This window comes from Lepus europaeus, chromosome 12, assembly GCF_033115175.1.
Source record: "Lepus europaeus isolate LE1 chromosome 12, mLepTim1.pri, whole genome shotgun sequence".
NCBI lineage: Eukaryota > Metazoa > Chordata > Mammalia > Lagomorpha > Leporidae > Lepus > Lepus europaeus.
This window is the reverse complement of record NC_084838.1, coordinates 92,433,641-92,455,009: the sequence shown is the minus strand read 5'-3', so window position 1 is coordinate 92,455,009 and position 21,369 is coordinate 92,433,641. Positions and strand designations below refer to the sequence as shown.

The 21,369-nt window shown below is 44.2% G+C and overlaps 2 long non-coding RNA genes across 16 annotated transcripts in view; one reads left to right on the top strand and one right to left on the bottom strand.

The window, feature by feature from the left end:
• The window catches only part of LOC133772010 (uncharacterized), a 216,357-nt gene that overhangs the window by 159,207 nt on the left and 35,781 nt on the right, over positions 1-21,369 (top strand). For 13 of the 15 annotated variants that reach the window (XR_009867665.1, XR_009867661.1, XR_009867659.1 and 10 more), the window contains one exon: positions 12,991-13,081. This is a non-coding gene — a long non-coding RNA (uncharacterized LOC133772010). Of the gene's footprint in view, positions 1-12,990; positions 13,094-21,369 lie in introns of all 15 variants that reach the window. The other 2 variants (XR_009867668.1, XR_009867664.1) reach the window with 1 other exon arrangement.
• The window catches only part of LOC133772011 (uncharacterized), a 75,604-nt gene continuing 66,803 nt past the window's right edge, over positions 12,569-21,369 (bottom strand). The window contains exon 3 of the long non-coding RNA XR_009867669.1: positions 12,569-13,103. This is a non-coding gene — a long non-coding RNA (uncharacterized LOC133772011). The remainder of the gene's footprint in view (positions 13,104-21,369) is intronic.

Here is a 21,369-nt window from a genome sequence, read left to right as displayed (position 1 = left end):
ACCACTTTCCTGCTGTTATAAGATTGGAGGCTACAAAGGAGTGGGGCAAGCACTTTTGTTGTGCTAAAGGCACCTTTGGGAGATAAACATACTGTGCAATTCAGCACTTTGATCTTGCTAAAGGTAACTTAGGGAACGCCAAGCATTTTGCACCCTCTTAGGGAGACTCTCCTTTTCCTCATTTTTATACCAGGACCAATTTATCTGCCTATTGAAGTGTCTGACCCCTGACATTTGCTCCCTCAGAAGAATGGACCCTAACTTCTGTTAGGGGTATTGGATGACAACCGCTCTGGCTTCTTCAAGCTGAGTAGGGGTGGAATAGAGACTGGCAGTCAAGACAGGGTTCCGGTAGGAGGTGGTCCCTCAAGTGCGTCATAGTGCCAGCTCACAGAAACTGCTCCTAGCCGATGCTTCATGTGCATGGCTGTCTAGAGTTTCATTGCTTCAAGTCTGGAGTAAACAAATCTGACAAGAATATTAAATACACAGGGTCTAAAATGAAGGACAGAGTCATTATTAGAGGACCTAAGAAAGGTGCTGTCCAAGCCAGAAGAAGTTTTCCCACTGAGGGGCAAATAGAAACTGACAGGAGATAATAACGATGTGAGCATTAAGGCCTGGCCAGGTATAGATGAAGTCCAGACCTATTTATCTCCACATGAGGTACATCATTACATGGAAGGGACATCATTAGGGAGTTGTGAACCTCCTTAGGGAAGACACCCCGTGGATTCCCATTACCTGGATGGCCTGAGAAGAGAGCTAGCCTGAATACATTAGTATCGAATAGACAACATCTCTAAAAGTAAATTTACAACTCTGCCTGCAATGTTATTGACCTTAGGCTGTCCCCTCAACAGTGGTGGTTACTTTGGAAGCTGGGCAGAATAAAGGGCTTTTTGGCTTAGAGCCAGCAAGGTCTGTGGCTCTGACCTGGGAGTCATTTGACTCTAGGGCTGTTCCATTTCCAGTGACCCAGCTCTTGGCTGGCAGAGCTGACAGGGTTGTTCACAAGCTGACTTCTATCACAACTGCCGTCTTCCAAAGTCCTGGCTTTCCAGATTGAAAACCAGTGCCATTCGGGGCTGGACTGGCCTTTTTGGGTCTCCTTGATGGCAGATCACTGTGTAAAGCTGTTATTCATTGGCCTGCCGCCTTGTCTTACATTGCTTCTGTTGCCTAGCCTGCTCCTCTTCTTCCTGGTCTGTTATTTATTGAAGTGTTGTATTCCTTTTGGGGAGTCATACTGTCCTCGTTTTTGTTTCTTATATTTTTTTTGTGTTTAGGCATTTGTGAAAACACTTGTTGGTTTTCTCCTCTGATAGATTTTATCTTTGAACTATGCCTCTGGGCCTTAGTGGAATGTCTTCTCCTTCAGTGGATTTCCAGAGGGATGTGCTGTGTGGGGCCACAGAGCTCTGGTCAGTGCTCAAGGGTGTGGTGAGAGTCCAGGGTGACACCCACAATGGGCAGGGCAGATCTCTGTTGTCTGCAGGGGAAAGGACACGCTCACATCCATTGGCATATTCACACCCTCAGTTCCTCTCAACCAAATTGATCAGTGCCCCAGTCAGCCCGCGGTGGCCATAATCCCCACCCACATAGGCACATGAACCACACAAAGTGTATGTGTAGTCCTCAGTGTGACCACTGAACCCTATGCAATAGGCCACCCCAGTTGATCAGGGAGCTCTGAGCCTCTGATGCCAGACAGTGATTGCCCAGAGACCCAGCTACACCCCATGCCCTGTCATGTAGTCACAGAATTCTTAAAGTCATAGCACACAAGGCTCCCACAGAGGGTGCACTCTTAGGCCAACATGCCTGCTCCATCCACAGAGAGAGTAGGAATGTTCCCAGAGCCAGCTTCCTGTGCATGCCCCACGTTGGCAGTTTGAGCCCTGCAGTGTGTGATAAGGTGGGGGGATGGGAGTGCATCATAGTCCTACGTGGTGCCCAGTGCCCTACCAACTCCCCAGGCAGGACTCAAAGTCAGTGAGGAACGTGGATTTTTCCCTCTGATAAAATCCCCTAGTGCCACATGTGAGAACTGTCATTAAGATGGCACTTTCAGGGCAGTGCTGTGGCATAGTAGGCTAAGCCTCTGCCTGCAACAACCCATATGGGCACTGATTCCTGTCCCAGCTTCTCCTTTTCCGATCCAGCTCTCCGCTATGGCCTGGGAAGGCAGTGGAGGATGGGCCCCTGTACCATGTGGGAGACCTGGAAGAGGCTCCTAGCTCCTGATCAGCTCAGCTCCATCCATTGCAGCCATCTGGGGAGTGAACTAGTGGATGGAAGAGCGCTCTCACTCTCACTCTCTCTGCCTTTCTAACTTTGCCTTTCAAATAAATCTTAAAAAAAAAAGACATTTTCTCCCTGCTGGTCACCGGGTGCCCTTGTTGAGGGACTGGAGAAATAAATAATGCTTTTCTTTGATGGGGTCTGCTAGGGCGGAAGGCCAGACTCAGAGTCATTGCGTTCTGTAAGGTTCTCTGTCAGGCAACATCACCAGTGCTGGGCTGCCCCCGTCTGCTCTCACCTCGCTCTCTGAACCTGGCGTCTCCTCCAGCCAGTTCTGTGGTATAGTGGGGAAAGCTGCTGCGTGCAGTGCTGGGCTGCCACCGTATGCTCTCACCCAGTTGTGGTAGTCACAGGTGGCTTTCCTGCTCACTGCTGCTATTTTTCCTGTCCTCATTACTCCATGGCATCTCTCTCCTCTGTAGAATTTCCATTGCAAGGTTTTCTGCAACTCTTCCCTGGGGATGCACTTCTCTGCTTTTCCTGTTATCTTGCCCTAGTCAAAGTCAGCACATCTTTTCCATATTCAGCCATTTGCAATCCATAAAATTGTTTTATGAACTTCATTTTCATATTTGGTATTGCTAGAGCATATAAATTACTGATTTCTGTATGTTGATTTAATCTTGTGAAGCTTTGCTGAATTCATTATCAGGTTTAGAGTATTTTGAATTCTTAGGTCATAACATATTTGACCATATAATTTTACTTCTTTCTTTCCATTTGGAAGCCCTTTTATTTCTATTTCTTGTTTAATTACTGTGGCTATAATTGCAAGTATAATGTTGAGTAAAAGAGACCAAAGGAAGCATCTTTGTCTTGTATTTGAATGAGATGAAAGCTCTCATTCTTGCAGTACTGGGCGTTTCTAATACAGGTTCTTAAATACCACTTCAGAAGCTCACGTCTATGCTTTCTTGATTTCATGTGTCAGTGTATGTGTGAAAGACTGAGATTTTTGTCAAGTGCTTTTTCTGTGACAACTGAGGTGGTCGTGTGTTATTTTCCTATTTTCAGTTATTGTGGTATAAGATATACAGGGATTTTCCTATGTTGAATCATCTTCACGTTCCCGAGAAGAAATTACATGGTCTTGATAAATAATCCTCTTCATATGCTGCTGAATTTAACTTATTTGTATCTTTTTGAGGATTTTGTCATTTATACTCATGATGGAGCTATAGGAAAGTATAGTTTTCTTGTGGTATCTTTACCTGCTTTTGATACTGGAAAAGGTGGCTGCTCAGAACAACTTAGGAAGCATTTCTTCCTCTTCTATATTTTTAGAAGAATTTTATTTGTGGTCTTGCTGCTTTTATATTGTAGCTTTAGAGGCGTAAACCTCCCACTAAACAGTGCCTTTGTTGCATCCTCTGTATGTTGTGATTTCATTTTGTTTTGTCTAAAAGTGTTTTCAAATTTGAGCTGTAATTTCTTTTTTCATTCATTACTAGTAATACCTTTTTGGGGACTGGCATTGTGCTGTCAGCATCTCATATGGGTGCCAGTTCTTGCTCCACTTTTTTTTTTTTTTTTACAGAAAATTTATTTATTTGAAAGGCAGAGTTACCAAGAGGCTGAAGCACAGAGAGAGGGAGGGGGGAAGAGGGGGAGAGAGGGAGAGGAGGAGGGGGGAGAGAGAGAGAGGAAGGGAGGGAGGGTGGGTGGGTGGGGGAGGTCTTCCATCTGCTGGTTCACTCCCCAAATGGCTGCAATGGCCGAAGGTGCGCTGAACTGGAGCCCAGAGCCAGGAGCTTTTTATGGGTCTGCCACGTGGATGCAGAAGCCCAAGCACTTGGGCCATCTTCTTCTGCTTTTCCAGACCATAGCAGAGAGCTGGATCGGAAGTGGAGCAGCCGGGACTTGAACCGGCATCCATATGGGATGCCAGCATTACATGCGGTGGATTTCCCCACTATGCCACAGCACTGGTACCCATGCTTCACTTTTTATCTAGCTCTCTGCTAATGCACCTGGGAATACAGCAGATGATGCCCCAAGTTCTTGGGCCCTGCACCCATGTGGGAGACCCAGACAAAATTCCAGTCTCCTGACTTCAGCCTAGCCAGCCCCTGCTATTGCAGCCATTTATTTAGGGTGTGATACAGTGGATGGAAGATTTCTCTCTCTGTCTCTGTCTCTCTCTATATATCTCTCTGTGTCTCTCTCTCAATAATTATTTACTTATTTGAGAGGATGAGAGGGGTCTTCGATCCACTGGTTCACTCCCCAAGTAGCTGCAATGGCTGACGCTGGGCCAGAAACCTCCTCTGGGTCTCCTCAAGGACTTGGGCCATCTTCTACTTCTTTCCCAGGCAATAGCAGAGAGCTGGATCAGATGTGCAGCAGCCAGGACCCGAACCGGTGCCCATATGGGATGCCAGCACTGCATGTGGTTACTTTACCTGCTGTGCCACAGCACTGGCACCCATGCTCCACTTCTTATCTAGCTCTCTGATAATTCACCTGGGAATACAGCAGGTGATGGCCCAAGCAAGTTCTTGGGCCCTGTGCTAATATGGGAGACCCAGATAGAATTTCAGACTCCCGACTTCAGCCTGGCCCAGCCCCTACCATTGCAGCCATTTGGGGTGTGAAGCAATGGATGGAAGATCTCCCTTCCTCCCTCCCTCCCTCTCTCCCACTCTCCCCCTCCCTTCCTTCCCCATAAGTTCACCTTTCAAACAAATGTAGGAAATAAGCCCACCAGGGACCACCTTACCCACCAAAGATGGACTCCAACCTGTGAAGTTAGGAAAAAAGTGAGACTTAATCACTGCGTTGCAAGGGAGCGTGAATGGTGGCAGGCACACCCACCGTAGAAAAAACAAAGCACACACACCCTGCTGTGCAAGTCCCTCTCCTCCTCTCCCCACTGGCTGGGTGCTCAGATGTTTGCAGTCTTCATGATGCTGCCTAAAGTAGGGTGACTCCCTCCCTCTTTTTCCATCTGCCTCCCTCATAAGTTTTTACTACTCAGAAATGGGATTTTTGTTCTGTCAAGGCAGCCCATGTCCCATTTTACCATAGTCCTTTAACTTCCTATATCATATATGAGCTTTATGGTTGTATAACCAGATCTGTTACCATTCAGAAAATTTTCCACTCAGAGCTAAGCGTTTTATTCATTGAGAGAATAACAAGGCTAAAATAGTATTGGAAATTACTTGCTTTTAAACATTTTATCTTTGACAATGAATCACACATTTTTACTTCTTGTATCTCTGCCTTAAGTTTTTATTTCTTTTTGTTTTGTTTTGTTTTGTTTTAACAGGCAGAGTGGACAGTGAGAGAGAGACAGAGAGAAAGGTCTTCCTTTGCCGTTGGTTCACCCTCCAATGGCCGCCGCACCGCACTGATCCGAAGGCAGGAGCCAGGTGCTTCTCCTGGTCTCCCATGGCATGCAGGGCCTAAGCACTTGGGCCATCCTCCACTGCACTCCTGGGCCACAGCAGAGAGCTGACCTGGAAGAGGGGCAACCGGGACAGAATCCGGCGCCCCAACCGGGACTAGAACCCGGTGTGCCGGCGCCGCTAGGCAGAGGATTAGCCTGTTGAGCCACGGCACCGGCCAAGTTTTTATTTCTTAACTGTAGAGAAAATCTTTGCAAGCAGGATTTGGCTAAAGCTGATTAGTCTTTGCTGTAACCAATGTAGTGGGAGAAACATTTGTGGTTCAGATGTGGGTCCCTGAAAGCAGTATCCTGTATCTGTAGTCTCAATGCAGTTAGCTGGTGAGTTGGCTTAAGATGGAATTACTGGGGGCCGGCACCATGGCACAGCAGGTTAAGCCCCAGCCTGCAGCACCAACATCCCATATAGGCACTAGTTCAAATCCTGGCTGCTCCACTTTTGATCCAGCTCTCTGCTGTGACCTCAGAGGATAGTGGGGGATGGCCCAACTCCTTGGGCCCTTGCACCCGCATGGGAGGCCCAGAGGAACCTCCTGGCTGCTGGCTTTGGATCAGCTCAGCTCTTGCCATTGCAGTCATTTAGGGAGTGAACCAGTGGAAAAGAATCTCTCTCTTGCTCTATCTCTCCCTATAACTCTTTCAAATAAATAAAAAATTCTTTAAAAAACATGTAATTACTCTGGTTACATTTTACTATCTGAAAATAGATCATTAAATATCTTCCCACAAATTCCTCCTCTTTATTTTAAAACTGCATTGGTCTCGTTTTCATGTTTAATTTTTATTCTCAAGTCAACAGTTGATTCTTTCATAATTAATTCATAATGTAATAACATTTGCTCATCAGTTCAAGGCATACATTTGGTAATTGCTATTCCTACTCATCTCTGTGGAAGCCTCTTCTACAGGGTACAACACAACATTCAACAGCTGTCAGAACCCCAACCAGCATTATTAGAGTAGTTAGAATTGAAGTTGCCATTCCTTCCAATTTTTAAAATAAATCCTCTAGGTAACTTGTAAATAGATTATCAATTCCAGACTTTCAGCCAATTCATTAGCTAAAGTAATTAGACCCTGTATTGCTTTTGTAATGGTTCTGTTGAGGGCAGTATTGTTTGGAATGTATGTGCAAAATTTTCCCCATAGCATAACACAGACTCCTCCCTATTCTGCTAAGGTCATAGCTAGAGCCATCTTGTTTCCCCGATTCCATTCAGCTGGCGTCATCTAATTCATTGATGACTCCCTGAAGAACTGTAGTTAGTGAATCTTTCTTGATTATAATATATGTAATTAATCCAGTCTTCACTTTTATTAATAGTGGACCACCAAAAAATGAAAGACTCAAATCCTGCAGCTCTCTGATTTTGAGCCTTGAACTCACTGGAAACTCTCCTTGGGACTCTGGTTATATCTAGATTTATGTGAGGGGTCCAATGATCCTGGCACTGGTACTGATATTCAAGGGAAATGGTGGTTATTGTCCTGGATGGGTATGTTCTGAAATGCCTGAGTGAAGGGGAGAGCCAGTTGGACCAGGGCACAAGTCCGTGTCTAACTGGGCTGCTACATGAAGCCCCCCCCCCCAATACCACAAGGCATCAGACCGGTGTTTATGTAAAGCTGAATAGTTGCTGCTGTCAGACCCACAAGTGACATTCAGGATGTAGATACAGGTAGTAACTTTTCTTACAGGTTAGCTGAATTTGTCCCCCTGCCTAGAGGGGCAAGAGGAGTACTTCATTTGACCTATGGGGAAAGAAGGAGTCATCTAGGGGCTAGACCTTTCAAGCCAAGCACTGGGAAAAGCAGTGGTGAGCTTTTGCACGTCTCATTTCCCCATGCATCCTTGTTCTGTACAGGGCCAGCACGTAAGTCGTTCCTGTGGGATCAGCATCCTGTTCCTGTGGGCATCCCACAGTACATGCGTAACAATCTCTGTTATTATGAAACTGGACTAAATTTGGATGATTCAACCCAGGAATTTGTGTCTTTATAATCTCTCTTGGCTTCTGATGTCTATTTCAAGTTTTTTGTTTCAATTATTTTTATTTTCTTTGGGTTGTTACCTGGTTGAACATTAACTTTACTAACATTGGGAAACCCCAGTGAAAGGGTTGTGAGTGGACTGGTTTTATTGCTTAGGACAAGAACAAATCTTCCCATGGGATCTGTGCCACTAACATCTACTTCCAGGCCATAGGCTCTTGAGGCCACTACCAGGGATTCATCTAGTAAGTAGTGAAGTACACTGTAATTTTTGTAAGCATTAGGAGATATTTCTTTAGACCGATAGTGTTTAACCTTTAACTCTTTGTCTCGGGGTAGGGATAGGGCTATTGCTCCAGTCATGTAATTGAATAGTCCACCATATGTCATTCCAGCTGAAACAGAATCAACGGAAGAGATTTTTGGTTTGCAGCTGGGGTGCTCCCAGGATATAAGTATTTATCTGCCAAGAAAAGGATATGTGTTTGTAGTCATCTAGATTTCTGCAAGGCAGTACCTGGCAAGCATCATATTTTATGACCAGAGAAGTGGTTTTAGTAACATTAATGATGAGTTTCATGGCAATATCTAAGTTCACCCCATCTGACCCATAGGAACCCCACCCTATAACAGCTGAATTGATTATAACAGCTGAGACTGAGTAGGAGACATTGTTTAGAACCCTATCCCATCTCATTTTATAAGCAAACCAGTGAAAGGAGCAGTCATGCCAAGCAAAGAAAATAAATATTATTAATATTATTTTGCCAGTAGTATAGTCAGGTGGAGTAGTGGTTTTAAGCCCCACCGCTAAGATTTAGATACTTATCACTGTTATAGGTAGAACCAGAAGGTGACAGCTCATTAGATCTGGCATTTTTTTTCTGCAGGGAGATATAAAGTCTTTTACAAACCATTTACTCTTATTAGAGTCCCTTTTAAAGGGTTGTCATATGACCAGTGGATCTTCCACTGTATTTCTCTTTCTCTGCGGTGGTTAGAAGCACTTGGTAATGTCCCTCCCAGAATGGTTGCAGTTTGTCCTCTTTCCAGGTTTCAATCTGCACCAAGTGACCAAGTTAGAATTAACAAACACTGAAGAGAAGGGTCTGGGCAAGGAGTCCTTTTAACATGAAGGATGGGAAATGGAGGGCGTGGCTAGCTTATAATTTATTAGGACTTGGTCTTTGGTTTCCCTGGTGGGTCGATCTGTAGTTCTACCCAATGAAGGGAGTCCAATCATGGGGGGGGGGGGGGGGGCTTATCTCTTCTTGGAGCTTTTCTGATCCTGAGAAGTGCTACTGGAAAGCACTTAGTCCAAGGCAATTTAGCTTCTAAAATTAGCTTAGTAATATGCTTTTAAAAGTCTGACTCATCCTTTCTATCTTTCTTGAAGAGAGAGGATGCAAAAGATTTTGATAATCCCACTTAATATCTAGACTTTGCATAACCCCTTCAGAATCAGTGAAGTGTAATGTCTCCTGTTATCTGAACCAGTGTTTTCTATCAGGAAAAATCTAGGTAAAATTTGTTCTAGTATTATGTTGATGACATCTGTGGCAGTAACAGATGTTAGAGAAAGCCTCCACTGAACCACAGAAATGGTCTGCATTTATCAGCAAATATTTTAGCTCCCACCTTAGACATCTCTGTAAAGCCAACCTAAATACTCTGAAATGGCCTTAACCAAGACAGTCTTCCTCCTGCTGTTTGTTTTCTAGTTACCTTTTTATTTATCCTTTGGTATATTATACAACTCTTATATATTTGCTTAGAAATGCTGTAAATTCTCACATACCCATAGTCTCTAAGTATGGCATCACAGATGGTTTGGGGACCTCAGTGGTCCCTTTATGTAAGATGAACATTACTTCTCTCATTGTAGGTTGGCTTTATTGTCTGTCATCCATTGGGGAGCACACACTCTCCATTTTTACTTTGATTGCCCCCTATCTTGTGTAACTCTTCTTGTTATTCCTTGATGATTTGGTGCCATAGTATTACCTCAGGAATGTTTAGGATTAGGTTGATTTTTTTAAATGTTTTTTTTTAAAGATTTATTTATTTATTTGAAAGTTACACAGAGAGAGGAGAGAGGGAGGGAGGGAGAGAGGGAGGGAGGGAGGGAGGGAGAGAGAGGGGGAGAGAGGTCTTCCATCCAATGGTTCATTCTCCAGTTGGCTGCAACGGGGCAGAGCTGCGCTGATCCGAAGCCAGGAGCCAGGAGCTTCCTCCAGGTCTCCCACATGGGTGTAGGAGTCCAAGGACTTGGGCCATCTTCTACTGCTTTCCCAGGCCACAGCAAAGAGCTAGATCGGAAGTAGAGCTGCTGGGTCTCGAACTGGCGCCCACAGGGGCTGCCAGTGCTTCAGGCCAGGGCATTGACCCATTGCACCACAGCGCCAGCCCCTAAAATGTTTTTTTTTTTTCTTTTCAATCTAGAACACCAAAAAATGTATAGGAATGAAATGGTCACTTTGGGATATGACTGTTGTTTTTAGCTCGTGTTTATACATAACCCTGAGAAATTGTGAACTTCCTTTTTACTTGTTAAATATTATGATTAGTAGTGGAGTAAGCCTGTCAATATAGAGTGAGTTAAAATTGTGGCTTTGCAAAAAACTGATGGAGGGGAGGAGGGAGGAGGATTGGAAGGGAAACAGGGGAATAAGGGAAGTGTGGTTGTCTTCTTGAAATTGTACCTATGGGAAGCATAAAATCGGTCTCTTTATATTAATAAAAAATTAAAAATTTGTTTTCAACTAGTTTTTTAACAGATTGAATATAATTCACAGGCACAATCCTATGAATTTAATAGTCATCTGTTCCACCCTTTTACCATTGATTCCTCTCTCCTTCATCCTCCTTTCCATTTTGTTAGTTTTTGAGATAACGTGTTTTAAATTTACATCACAGTAAAATATTTAATGCTTCATCAAATATGTTTATCAAGTAAACAGCAAAAAGACCCTAAGTTGGTGGGAATATAGACAACAGCTGTAAACAGTAATTGAATGAAAAAATGACCATTTCACACAAATATAGTAAATTTTAAAGTGATCACAGATTAAAAACATAGTTGTATAACATTCTTAACCACTGGTTTGACAAATATCTAAAAGTGTTACAAAGCTAAATGTGCGGCAGTACTGATACAGGCATTTTGGTTTTTTGTGTTTTGACTTTGAAAAAAAATCAGCTCCTACATATAAAGGAGGGTGTGTGGTATTCAGGTCCTACTTTTAAGTTTATTAAGAGTTTTTATGGCCCTCAAACTCTGCTATGTTCTCTTGAATCTCTGGTTCTCTACCTTGTGGAACACGGGGGAGAGTCAGACATATTAGAGGAGCCAAGGTTTTACTATGGGACGTCTCCTCTTTGAGACGGAGCATAGACACCAGTTCCTTTATCCAGCAGAAAGCATAATCTTTCTTTTCCCGTGAGGATGGGGTTTTGGCATACTCAGTCTTCTTCGATCTGAACTTGTGCCAAAAGACTTGGAGGCTTACAGATTTGATCTTGAGACCACACAAAAAAGTAATAATCATTTTTTGGTCGTTGGTTGGTGGGGCATCCCCTAAAAGAACTCAACACTCTCCCTAATGGACTTTCCAGGGGAGTGGGCAAGGGAACTTATTTAGTTCCTTCCTTCCTTGGCCTAGAATTTTTGTTTCCCATTTTCAGCTGACACTCTCTGTTCCTTGTATCTGACTTTCCTGATGCTCTTGATCCTGTCCCTCCCTCATGGAGGTTTCTTGCACACCCCGAGATTCACCTTGTCTGCCTCCAGCTCTTTCCCCCACAGGAGGATGAAAACATGGATCAAGACTCTGCATTTGCTTTGTATCTAGGATACATCCCAACCACTCATACTTGACCTCCAAAGATGCCCGATCACCAAAGCAGTACTTAAAGTCCAATTTTCCTACCTTGTTCTTGCCCAAGGTTTTCTGGTTGCCACAGTGGTAGTGGTGCCTACTTTGAATTTTCTTGTGACTCTTTCAGTTTGATTCAGTTAACAACCTCAGGCTTTTCCTGTGGCTTTTGTGGGGAGCAAGAGCACCTGGGAATAGCAGGCTACCTGAAACTGGGTGGGACATATGGCCCCCCTTCTACCAGACACCCCATTCCACATGTGCACTGAAATACTGGATGAGCTCCCAGATTGTGGGAAATAAGCCCACCAGAGAGCATCTCACCCACCAAAAGATCAACTCTAACATGTGAAGGCAACAAAAAGCAAGACTTTATTCACAGCTTGGCACAGCATGGTGACCCACAATAGAACAGAGCACATACACCCTGGTGCAGATCCCTCCCCGGCCTGCCCATTGACAGGGTGCTCAGAAGTTCACAGTCTTCATGACCTCACCTAAAGTAGGGCAACTCCTTCCCACCTTTTTCCATCTGCCTCCAACCTAAGGTTTTACTTCTCAGAAACAAGATTTTACTTATCAGAAACCCTAGTCCTAGAAGCAGACACTTCTCCAAGATACAGTTTCCACTAGTAAAAAAGTATAGAAAATAAGGTCTCTGTGTGTGTGTGTGAGAACTGGTACTGGAGTGCCTTTGTTTATTTTCAATGGACAGACCTAGAAATATTTACATGCACATACAACCATGTACACCCACATAAACATGCATGGACACACAGGCACTTTACTCCAGTATTTTTTAATGTATATTTCTTTTTTTTTCAACTTTTATTTAATAAATATAAATTTCAAAAGTACAACTTTTGGATTGTAGCAGCTTTTCCCCCCATAACCTCCCTCCCACCTGCAACCATCCCATCTCCCACTCCCTCTCCCATCCCATTCTTCAACAAGATTCATTTTCAATTATCTTGATACACAGAAGATCAACTTAGTATATACTAAGTAAAGATTTCAACAGACTGCACCCACACGGACACACAAAGTATAGAGTACTGTTTGAGTAGTTTTACCATTAATTCGCATAGTACAATACATTAAGGAGAGAGATCCTACATGAGGAGTAGGTGCACAGTGACTCCCATTGTAGTGTTTTCATAGAAAAACTTACGTTAATTTTTTATATGAATTTTAGCATTAATGTGTAATTGTGGCTAAAGAGCTTGACACCTTGGGTTTGATCACCGGCAAACATAATATGAGGCCTCAGGGACAGGGGTATGAGTCAATGCTCTTCCGTCAGTCTGGTGATAACAAAGGTGAGTATGTGGCAAGTGAGTATAGATGCTGGAGGACTTGGGAAAGGGATGAGGTTGAAGGTCATAATGTCATTCTCACTTTCCACAGAACCAGAGTCCAGAATAAGTGTATAGAGGAGCCCTCTTGTCTCCCGAGAAGCTGAAGATCTGGGATCCTACTCCACGCATCAGTGAATGAGGTACTGAACCAGGTATACAGATCTGCAGGGAAGAAGTTTATTAAATCAAAAGTCTAAGTACAGGGACTAGTGTGAGAAAATAAATCATAGACCAGCTATCTTCACACTTATGGGGAAGGAAGTGGTCAGAACATACCGTATGGCAGGAATTGATGGCTGCATGAGTTTTTGGGAACCAGAAGGCAACAGAGTAAACTATGTCCCTCACTACCCCATACCCCAATTTATATATTAAAGCATTAATACCCAATGTTACCATGTGTGTAGATTGGACATAAATGGGCTATCTTCCGTCAACTGGTTCATTACCTGAATGGCCCAAATGGCTCTGTGGGAGCAGGCCTAATCCAGGAGCTGGAACTACATCTGGGCCCCAGCACCTAATTGCTTGCCTGCTGTTATTTTCCCAAATTTTCAGGGAACTCTGTTGGAAGTGGATCATCTAGACTCAAACTGGTGCTCATATGCGATGCCAGCACTGCAGATGGCAGATTAATTGCCTGTGCCACAATGTCCACCCTATGGATAGCACATTTAAAGGGGTAATTTAGGTTAAAATGAGGTCATAAGTATGCAATCCAGTAGGACTGGTGTCCTTACACAAAGAGGAAAATGTTCCAGGAAGTTGTATGCAAAGAGTTTAGGCCATATGGGGATATGGAGATATCCTCATGGCTTACAACTTCTGTGACTCCCAAATTTCAGAACTGTGAGAAAGGAGTTTTATTGGGTGAGCCACCTATGGTGCAGGGTATGGGTTGGCCTGAGAAACTAATGGAGATTTTGGTGCCATCCACAGTTTGCTATGTGAGTTGGAACTTGGTATTAGGTAGAGGATAGAAGAGTTTTGAGATGCCTGTTACAGCCAGGGTTGCTTGAGAGAGACTTCTGGAGAGATTTATGACGTGGAATATGGAATATCTAAATGTTGAAGTGCAGAATGCTCAAATATGATTTCCACACACAGGGGTGAAAGTGTGATTGCTGCTTATAGTAAAATGAGTGGGGAGAGAGGAACAGAAGGAGTTGTGAAAGGATTTTTCCTGGAGCCAACACTGAGGATGAGAGTCAGGGTACCAATTAACCAGGAACACTGCCAATTGGGACTCAAAGGGATATGGAGTGAAATGAAGGCATGTTGTTGTTGGATTATGCGGTGTCATAGAACAACACGCAAATGTGTGTTACTCTTTAAGAAATGGGGAAAATGTGACCAAGGAATCTTATGTTGTGGATACCACTATGGGGAGGAGAGTGGCACATGTGATTTCTCAGTTTCCTTGGACCAGGAGCTGCTGTTTAGAGCAGCACTGCTACCCTAGTGATCCCTGAAAGCGGGACTTCCAATGCAATGGACCATAGGCACAGGGCATTGAGTGGCAGATGATTGTTCTTTAGGTCTCAAGTCGGAGAGTTGGACTTGCTTGGGATCCACCACTCTATTTCTTTCTGATGTCTTACCTTTGGATTGGGAAAGGCTACCCTATGCTTGTCCCACCATTGCTTTGGGTTTTTTTTGTTTGTTTTGTTTTGTTTTTTTGACAGGCAGAGTGGACAGTGAGAGAGAGAGAGAGAGAGAGAGAGAGAGAGAGAGAGAGAGGTCTTCCTTTGCCATTAGTTCACCCTCCAATAGCCGCCATGGCCGGCGCGCTGTGGCCAGTGCACCGCGCTGATCCAAAGGCAGGAGCCAGGTGCTTCTCCTGGTCTCCTATGGGGTGCAGGGCCCAAGCACTTGGGCCATCCTCCACTGCACTCCCTGGCCGCAGCTGAGAGCTGGCCTGGAAGAGGGGCAACCGGGACAGAATCCGGTGCCCCGACCAGGACTAGAACCCAGTGGGCTGGCACCACAAGGCAGGGGATTAGCCTATTGAGCCATGGCACCGGCCCCCCACCATTGCTTTGTAAGCAGATGCCATGCCTGGTTTAATAAGATTACAGCTAGAGAAGCTTGTCAAAGGATAAATGGTAACTGGATTTTCACTCACTTGATTTCAGGATTTACATGAGATTATATATTTAGAGTTGATATAGGAGTAGGTTATGGGAATGCATTTTTTTATGCTGAAGTCCTAATTCCCAACATGAATATATTTAGAGATGGGACATTTAAAGAGCTAATTAAGGTTAAATGAGGTCCTACATGAGTGGCTCTATGCAAAATGACTAGTGTCCCAAGAGATAGGCCATGTGAAGACTGCTACAGAAACCTCTACAACTCCTTTCCAGATTTGCATCTGGACATTCAAACTCTAATATGAGAAAGTAAATTGTTGGTTGTTAAGCCTTACCCACATTCACTGCACACATATGGCTTTCCCCATGTGCCTCTTCTGGTATCTAAGGAGGAAGGGCACCCACACTCAGAAGGCATGTGTGTTCTCTAGTGCTTGATGGGCTCCGACCTCTGACAAAAGCCTCACTCACATTGAGGGCACACGTGACCCTATCATTTTGCTAGGGTCCTAGTCTGCATTTATGTGCACAACTATTCTATATATTAAGGTATCCACTCCCTCCACCATTGTTCCTGAATCTCAGGGCTAGTCTTCAGGATGAGGTCAACTTCTGTTCCATCTCCTCTGTTGCCTTCCAACCAATCTACTGGGTGACCTTGATGTGGACTAAAGAATGTCCTGAAATCCTGCTTGGGTTCATCCTGTCAAACAAAGCACTGGTACTGTATCTTTCCACTTCTCCTTTTATAGTTAAGAATCTTGGAGCTCCTAGTTGTATGTCACTTCCTGAAGATGACCCAGAAAGATCAGGGGATGACTGCTTAGCAGATATTATGTTCAAAGCGGTGAACCAGCAAAAGCCACCAGGTGGCAGAATTCTGCCACAGACCCTGCTAGAGAAAGATTTGGTTAGGATCACAAGTGCCCTGTGCACAGTAACACTGCCCAGCCATAGATTCCTGAGATGTTCACAACAAAGACATCCCTTACAGACCTTCCTTCCTTCCCACTATACACTCATAATAGGCCCATGTTGCCGATTAGCTCTAAGTGCCAACTGAACTGATCCAAGAAAGCAGCAAATGCATGTTAAGCTCTGGAAACTACTGCAATTTGTTACACGCTTATGTTGAAGCCATAGCATTATCCACAAAAATTCACTTTGATTCAGTGAGCTACTGTAACAGTTTTAGGGACCTAGAATCAGTAAAACCCTCCCAACAATGAAAAGACCAGAACTGGATGATTGCACTGTTAAAGAATTTATTCCAATAAAACAGTTGAAAGGGAGGTATATATACAGTATGGAATACTACTTAGCCATAAAAAGGATCAAATCCTGTCTTTTGCAACACAATGGATGCAACTGGAAATCATTATACTTAGCGAAATAATCCCAGTCCCAAAAATACAAATATGATATGTTTTCCCTGATCTGTAGCAAGTAATAGACTACGAAAAGGAGTGAAATTGATATTTTGAGAGTCAATAATTATTTACAGCCCTTGTCTGTACTGTTGAGGAACAGTGCTTTTTTTCTTCTATTTGTTGAACTCTATACTAAAGCAAACAAAGTCGATCATTGTAAAAATGGAGAGGGAATATGAAAACAAGGAGGAGGTAGGATGGGAAGTATTGCTATGTTCCTAAATCTGTATAAATGAAGTACATGAAATTTGTTTGCTTTGAACATTGCAGACTTCTCACAGTGTTGGCAGTCTACTTAAAACTATCCTTGGACAATGACTGAAACCAGAAAAGCCAGAGACTTGCTCATCTGGCTAGTGTCAAGTGTACATTGCTCACCGTACAGTGCCTGAGCCCTTTTAATTAGCTGTCCTGTTTGAGTAGTGGGTGATCTTGGCTTTTCCTCTCAGCTTTCTTCCTGCTTTACATCCTTCACCTGTTCAGAGTTTCAGCTCTGTAGTGTTGGAGCCTAAAGTGGGAAATGTAGGGTAAAGTTACCCAGAATAGACTGAGTCATCTCTGCTGGGGAACTGCCTCCCCAGTGAATGAGAACTCCACCCAGCGGGAGAGAATGAACACTTTTCCTTAAGATCAAGTACAAGACTCAACACTGACGTTTAGCCACAGTAGTTAGGTGACCAAAAGTAAAAGGCATCCAACTTGGAAAGGAAGAAGGAAAATGAGTTCTGTTCACATGTGATCCCAGAAGTCCAAAACTATTAAGCTAATTTAATTCAGCCAACTTGTAGGGTATTAGGTCAACACAACAGAAAGTGGTTATTTATATACTCTAGCAATGAAAAATCTAAAGAATGAAATTTAGGAGAAAGTGCTTCCTGGGTTAGACTTTCATACATTTCTAAGACAGGAAGTTCTCTCTGATTGGTCAAAGTGCATGCTAATGAAGCATCCTATGTGAACTGACATTATAAACTGTAAAAAACAGCGTGCTCCAAAGTTATCTGTTTCTCCCATCTCCCCTCCCCTCAGGGCGCCTGGAAAGTTTTTATACATGTATATGTGTATGTATATATTATTTCCTTCCCTTCCAGGGACCCCTGGAGTCCCCATCATTGCTATAAACATTCCTGTCCATGTTTTGTTTTTAATTCTTTTGAGATACATGTAAGTAGCCTTGATTATAAGGTAAATCTGTATATAACTTCTGAAGAATACCAAATTATTTCCTACTGTATAACTGTATTACTTTCCCAGCAGCCATCCTCATAAGTTTTCTGTCATTTTTGCTTGCATTTCCCTATTGACTTATGATGTCGCTATTTTCTTTTCAAGTCTTTCATTTGTAATTCAGTAATCTGAACTTTTGTAAGAAGGCTTCATATTTTCTGGATACTGTACCCCTTTCAAATTTTTCAATATTTCTACTATTCTATATGTTGTATTTTCTGTTCCTTGATAGTATCCTTTGATATGCAGAAGGTACTATTTTATTTTGTAAAAAAAATAATATCTGAGAATCCATGACCAATCCATAGCTCATCAATTTTCTGTCTTAATGTTCCCCCATTAAGAGAATTCTTCCCAGGGGAGCCACCAAAAGGGACAAACACCCTCTGGCATCTGTTCTAGGTGTGGACAGCCTGGACATGGGACTAGGTCTTATCCAGAGCCTGGACTGTGGCCTCCTCTGGACCATGTCCCTTTTGCAGTCATGTTGGGGATTAGAAGTCTGACTGCACCACCGCCCAACAAGGTGGTCAGGAATCACTTCCCAGACCCCCACTCAAACTTCCAGTGCCCTAGCATCCTGCCAAGGGCCCAGCTGACCCTGAGCTGAGCCTGCTGGAATCACCTGGAAGAAACTAATGCAGCCCAGCACCACCACAGGCCTCTACCTCCACCATCCAGTCAGTTGCAGGTAAGACAGTGCCATTTATTGACACAGGGCCACATGTTCCACAAAACCCAAATTCTTAGGACATCTCACCAATTCTTCCATCTCTTTTATTGGGATTATCTTACACTCCTGAGAAACCACAGTTTTCCCTTGCCACTGTGGAGGTCACCTTTTCTCACATTCTTTGCTGGTCCTTTCCCACTGTCCCACTCTTTCACTCTGCAATCCAAGCCCTCCTCTTGACACATTCCATGTTGGCCTCTTCTCTACTCCCTCTACCCTCTCGCCTCTTTCAGGCCCTCCTTTCCCAATTTCCCCTGACCTGGTCTACCCTAAGGGCTGGGTCACCTCTCACCTTGTTGTAGGTCTCCTCACAATATATTCATCCAAATCAGCCTGAAAAACCCCAACTATTTCCCTTCCAAACCACAGTACTCGATTACTCTCTCCAGACTACAGGGTCTTGAGCCTCTTATTAAGGTTTCTCAAGGCACATTTTCTCTGACCACCTCCCCTTATGACACCCCTATTCTCACACTCAAAAAACCAGATGGCTCCTTCTGCTTCATCCAGTTTCTCCAAATTATTAATGAAGTTGTCATTGCATTACACTTCATTGTGCCTAATTCCTAAATCCTTCTCTCCTGCCTGCCCCCTAAAATCCAGTAATATACTGTCTTGGATCTTAAGGATGCTTTCTTTACTGTTCTCCTTGACTCTTTGCCTCAAGACCTCTCCGCTTTCACTTGGACAGACCCTGACACACACTGCTCACATGAACCCAGGGGTTCAGACAGCCCCCATCATTTCTGTCAGGCATTAGCTAAAGACCTTTGTTTTGGGGAACCCTGACCTCCTACTCATGTGTCCTCCTTATTTACAGACATCCCAAACATCCCATTTCCTCAACCACCTTAGGGATCTAGGATATCAAGGTCTCCCTCTCCAAGGCCCAACTCAACCAGTCTTCCGTCACTTGAATAGATTCTATCCCTGGGAAAAGAGGGAAGTAACCACACAATAAAAGCACCTCACTTCTTCTATGCCTACTACTTTTTTTTTTGACAGGCAGAGTGGACAGTGAGAGAGAGACAGAGAGAAAGGTCTTCCTTTTGGCCATTGGTTCACCCTCCAATGGCTGCCACGGTAGGCGCGCTGCGGCCGGCGCACCGCGCTGATCCGAAGGCAGGAGCCAGGTGCTTCTCCTGGTCTCCCATGGGGTGCAGGGCCCAAGGACTTGGGCCATCCTCCACTGCACTCCCTGGCCACAGCAGAGAGCTGGCCTGGAAGAGGGGCAACCGGGACTAGAACCTGGTGTGCCAGCGCCGCAAGGTGGAGGATTAGCCTATTGAGCCGCAGCGCTGGTTTCTATGCCTACTACTAAATAGGAACTCTCATTCTTCTTAGGGCTGGCAAGGCATTTTCACATCAAGACCCCAAATTTATGTCTTACTGTTAATCCCTTAAAAGAGGCCACTTCAAGAGCCCCTCCCTACTTTGGCTGACTAAATGTTCTCTCTTTTGAGCTTCAGTGCTGACTTTTGCTGATTTAAATAGGCCATTATTTGTCTACAACCCCCCCAAACCAAGGCTTCGTTGGCAATTGGCCTACTGATGAAAACATCAGGTCCAGACCTCAATGTGGTAGCTTCTCTCTCCAAACACTTTAAATCCCTCAGCTCTCAGATTGCCTCCATGCCTCTGAGTCCTGGCCAGTACAGGCCTCCAAACTAACCTATTCAGGTGTTCTCACTCAGTTCTAGATGTGCTACACAAGGCCCCATCCTGTCATTACCCTAGTTGCCTGGCCCAGTATGAGCTCTTCTTCATCATACCCATGTCACCGTCTCTTGCCGCAACACTCTCAACCCTTCCACCCTCATTCCAACCTCAGTCCCCTCACAATATTCTTACTCTGAAGAACTTGAATCTGCATATGTCCTCATATCAGACTTCTTTATAAATATTGCTGTCCTGGACCACAACACTTCACTTTGTTCATGGGAGCAGCTCTGTTCGCAGTGGTCAGTGCTATGCTGGCCTACTATCACTATCACTAACTAGTTGAATGTTTCTCTCTCTCCAGAGATACTTTGGTCCAAAAGGTGAAACAAACATTGCATTTACTTGGGTCCTCACATTAGCCTCAAGTCAACATTTGTACTAAGTGTCCCTATCACATCATACATGTTCATGCTTCCTTCAAGGCTGTTTTACCACCAAGGACTCCTGGGTCATTCACACACCCAAAATTCTCAGCCTGATCTGGGCCATTTACCTCCCTAAATGGGTAACCATCATCCATTGTCAGGGCCATCCAAAGGGTGGCAGACTTACATAAATAGAAACGGGGCTGGCATCCCATCTGAGTACCAGTTTGAGTGGTGGCTCTCTACTTCTGACCCATATCTCTACCAATGCACCTGGAAAAACAGCAGCATCTGACCCAAGTACTTGGGGCCCCTGCACCCATGTTGGAGGCCTGGATGAAGCTCCTGGATCCTGGGATCCAGGATGAAAGATAGAGTCTCTCTCCCTCTGTGTATATGTGCCTTTCAAATAATTAAATCTTTGTCAGTTTTTAACAGAGAAGCCAGGAAGGCTGCCCTTGAAACCAAATATGAAGCCTCTGAATATGCCCTCCTTATGGCCCAAGAGGCAATTAAGGAGGTCCTAAGTTGACTTCCAAGCGCCACCTCCTCCTTCTGGGTCAGCAGACAGAAGCCATTCTGACACCTTTCCACAATGCTCTGCATATCACAGCCCTTTCTAAAGTTTTTTCAACCCCTGGTCTCCCATCCTCCCGTGTGTGACATTACCAGAGTTACTCAGGAATGCCATATATGTCAGGCCTCCAACCTTAGTGCCTCCTTTTCTGACTCCCTGCTTCTCCACTCAACAAGCATGGGCTAACACCTCTGGACAGGATTGTCATACCAACCACACACATGCCCAAGATCAACTCTTGTAAATATTTACTGGCCTCCTTTGGAACTCCACCAGATGGT